This window comes from Choloepus didactylus, chromosome 17 (genome assembly GCF_015220235.1).
Source record: "Choloepus didactylus isolate mChoDid1 chromosome 17, mChoDid1.pri, whole genome shotgun sequence".
In the NCBI taxonomy this organism is placed as follows: domain Eukaryota; kingdom Metazoa; phylum Chordata; class Mammalia; order Pilosa; family Megalonychidae; genus Choloepus; species Choloepus didactylus.
The window spans coordinates 75,286,616-75,291,110 of NC_051323.1; positions in this window are offsets into that span (position 1 = coordinate 75,286,616).

A 4,495-nucleotide genomic window follows, 5' to 3' on the forward strand; every position below is an offset into this window, starting at 1 on the left:
TTTGAAATTTGTTAAGATTTGACTTGTGGCCTAACGTGATCTACCCTGGAAAATGTTCCGTGTGCCCTTGAGAAGAATGTGCATTCTGCTGTTGTTGGGTGGGTGGGTTCTGTGGTGCGCATTAGGTCTGATTGGTTAATGTCCCTATTGATCTTCTGCTTAGATGTTCCACTAATTACTGAAAGTGGTGCCTTGAAGTCTCCAACTATTATTGTAGAATTGTCTGTTTCTCCCTGCAGTTCTATCAATTTTTGCCTCATATGTTTTGGGGCTCTGTGGTGAGGTGCATATATATTTATAATCATTATGTCATCTTGCTGCCTTGAACCTCTTATCAATAAAAAATATCCTTCTTTGTCTCTTGTAATCTTTTTTGACTTAGTCTATTTTGTCTGACAATAATATAGTCACTCCAGCTCTTTTGATTATTGTTTCCATGGAATATTTCTTTCTACCCTTTTAACTTTCAACCTTTTTTTGTCTTTGTACCTAAAGTGAATCTCTGTAGAAAGCATATGGATGGATTACACATTTTCATCCAATCTGCCAGTCTTGGCCTTTTAACAGGGAAGTTTAATCCATTGATATTTAGATAATAACTGAGAAAAAGAACTTACTTTTGCCATTTAGCTATTTGTCTTGTAGGTTTGTTGTTCCTCAATTACTCCATTACCAGCTTTTTTAGTTGCTTTTTTGTAGTGCACCATTTTGAGTCTCCTTTCCTTTTCTCTATATTTTTTAGTTTTCTTAGTGGTTACCTTTGTAATGACAATAAACATCTTAAGCTAATAACAACCTAGTGTGACTCATACTAACCTGGTTTCAGTATTATACAAACTCTCTACTCCTATACATCTCCATCCCTCCCCTTTCATATTGTTTTTGTCTCGGGTTACATCTTTATACATTTTATGCCCATTAATAAAGATGTATGATATTATTTTACATAGTGCCTGTTAAGTCATATGGTGGGGGAGAGAAGTTATAATCCAAAAGAACAATAATACAGGATTTTATTTTTACCTATGTATTTACCTTTACCAGTGTTCTTTATTTAGTCTTAAGGCTTCAAAAATTACTAGTGTTCTTTCATTTTAACTGAAGGACTCCCTGTAGCATTTCTTATAGGGCAGGTCTTCCGGTAATGAACTCTTTCAGCTTTTGTTGATCTGTAAGTGTTCTTAATTTCTCCTTAATTTTTTTTTAATTAGAGAAGTTGTAGGTTTACAGAAAAATTGTGCAGAAAATACAGAGTTCCTATATACACCCCCTCCTTCATTTCTGAAAGATATTTTGACCGGGTATACAATCCTTGGCTGACATTTTCTTTCTTTAAGGACTTTAAAGATGACATCCCACCATCTTCTGGCCTCCATGGTATCTGATGAGAAATCTGTTGTTAGTCTTATTGGGGATCCCTTATATGTGAAATCACTTCTCTCTTTCTGCTTTGAAGATCCTCTGTCTTTAAATTTTGACAATTTCAGAATAATGTGTCATGGCATAGATCTCTTAGAGTCTATCCTGTGTGGAGTTCATTGAGCCTCCTGGATGAATATATTCATGAAATATATTCATTATTTCTTCAAATACATTTTCTACCCCTTTCTCTTTCTCTTGCACTTCTGGGACTTCAGGAATGCATATATTGGTTTGCTAGACGGTGTCCCACAGGTACTTCAGGCTCTGTTCAGTTTTCTTCATTATTTTTTCCTTCTGCTCCTCACAAGTGAATACTTTCCATTCTCTTGTCTTGGAGTTTGCTGATCCTTTGTTGTGCCTGCCCCGATGTGCTGTTTTTCATTTCAGTTACTGCACTTTGCAGCTCCAAAATTTGTTTGGTTCCTTTTTATAATTTCCATCACTCTATTTTATTCAGACATTTTCCTAATTTCCTTTATCTCTTTGTATATGGAATCTGCTAGCTCGTTGATATATTTAAAACAGCTGATTTTAAGTCTTTGACTAATGGTTCCAATGCATGAACTTCTTCAGGGATGGTTTCTGGCAAATCTTTTTTTCCTGTAAAAAGGCCACACTTTCCTGTTTCTTTGTGTTTCTAATATTTTTTGTTGAAAACTGAACATTCTGAATATTATGTTGTAACTCTGGAAATCTAGTTCTTCCACTTCTCTGGGATTACCCGGGTTTGTTGTGGTTGTTGTTGAGGGATGTATGGGTCAAGTTTGTGAGTTTTCCAAACTATTTTTGCTCCCAAACAGCAAATGGAAAGTAAAAAGAGGGGGGTGGCGTGTGCTGCCTCTTTAAGACCCTCTGCCACTTTTCCCTGAAGGGGGTTGGAACAGTGGCCGCCCTCAGAACTGGCCCCCCCAGCGATCTGAAGTAGCTGATCCAAAGCCGTGATCGGCAATCAGACCATGTACACCCTGGTTTTGGAGGACTCAGTCCTTACAGCCCACCCCGCGTTGGTGAGCTGCACCAGGAGCCCAGCTGCAGTCCCCACTGATGCCTGCCACGTGGCTCAGGGGGTGGGAGTAGGGGCAGCAGCTGCCGCAGAGGGTGAAGTTCACTGATATTTACTGCCGTTTCCCAGCCTCTTCCCCTGGCGCTCCCTGGATGCTGCACAGCCTGCCACTTGGCGCGCGTGCCACACGGTCCATCAGACAGCTCCCGCCAGTGTGTGGTTCTGGTGAAGGCACTGGCTCCGGGAGCTCCCTGCTCCACCACCTTGCACAGTCTTTCTCTGTTCTTCAGTTTTGTGACCCAGATGGCAGACGCCTTCCGAGGACTCAGCCTCACGCAGGTTACAGAAGCCACCGCAGCAGCAGTGACGGCACTGAACCTGCCCACTGGACTGCCAGGCCTCCTTTTAGGGAAAAAAGTGTAACCATTATACTAAATTCAACCCCTTCTGCCCCCACTTTCTGTTTCCAAGTCCAGACCTACACTGACATTGCGGGAGAACAGATGACGTGCCTGAAAGGAGTCGTGTGCGTGAAAAGTCATTAACCAGGAAAGAGCGGTTCCGGTGGGGAGACGGAAAACGCCCTCTGGATTTGGAGACGGCCCTGACCTTTGACGTTCCCTTTTCCTTGGCCTCAGGCTCCCTCACCAAACAACCTGTGACCAATGCTGGGGGGACCAATGGGTGAAGGAACGGCTGGATGAAATCTGGAAATCACAGATGGTCGTTCAAACTCTCATAACCTAAAGATACAAAGAACACAGGAGAGAGCTAGCGAAGCTGCTTCAGGGGTGATTTTCTGTTGATGGCAGGGCCCTGTGGGTGGGCCTCAGGGTGCTTGGCCAGCCTCTCCCGGGGAGCTGTGCCTTTGCTCCGCCTGCTGGTGACGCACGGCATCGATGGGGAGTGTGCCAGTTGACCTTCAGCTCCTCCGTGGCCCTCCCGGGGCCATTTTCCTTGCTCAGCATTTGGATCAAGACATTTCCACGTTTTATCAAGATATTTCTTCTTGAGGTCTAAACCCACACCTATTGCAGATGACTTCACTGGATAACTCCGCTTCTCTCAAGTCTGAGCTCAGCTGTCTCTTCCTCCAGTGGACCTTCCTTGGCCATCTTGGCCAGGCTGGGTCACGGTTATGGGAGCCGTGTGCTCCCCCCGAGCAGCCGGTACTTACCGTAAGTCCGACTCACTCCTTCCACAACCATCTCCTGAAGCCGCCACGCCCCAGGTGCTGCTCCAGGGATGGGCTCTACTGGGAGGAAGTCAAGTCCCTGCCTCTTGGGGCTCCAGTTCCAGTGCAGGACGCAGCGCACACAAGTCTCCGTTTCAGTATCCAGTAATAGGTGGTACCGAGGAAAGCAAGGAGATTGAGACGGAGGGAGCTGGCAGCGCAATTTGAGGTGGGTGATCAGGGAGGGCTTCTCCAAGGAGGTGGCATGGAGCAGGGGCTGAAACGTGCGAGATGAACAGGTGAACGCAATCTAGCCTTACCCACTGTACACAGGCTGTTGCACTTGTTATGCCTTTTGTCTGGAATGTCCTTTTTCTTCCTTTCTGCCTAGCAAGTGCTTTTTTCACTTCAAACATTTCCCCAAATTTGTGTCCCATTAAGCATCACCGTGCCGAGTCATACGCACCATCCCTTGGCACCTGCATGTGTGACGGGCGTCTACACAGCTGGAACCGTGCGAGGGGCTCAGTGAGGCAGCTCTCCCTTGCGCTTTCGGGGAGACCCCCTCCAACTGTGACGCCACAGCCAGGCTGGGCGCACAGGTCAATGGACAACTGCACATTGTAAAGCAATGTCTCATTTTTCCAGATCGAGCCCCTTTCTTCCTCGGCCTCCGGGGCTGTGGGCTCACACACCGGTGGGCACCAAGCACAGTTGCTGCTGCCCTCGAGCGGCCATGGCCTTGTAAAGTCCCATTTCTGCTTGCACATGTTTTACTGCTAAGTGGTCCCAGAAGGCCTGTCACATGTAACAGTGTTAAGACGCCACTTCCCCAGCCATAGCCACGTCTGTCTCATGCAGCTGTTGAGGACTGATGGAACCCCAGCAGGCAAGAC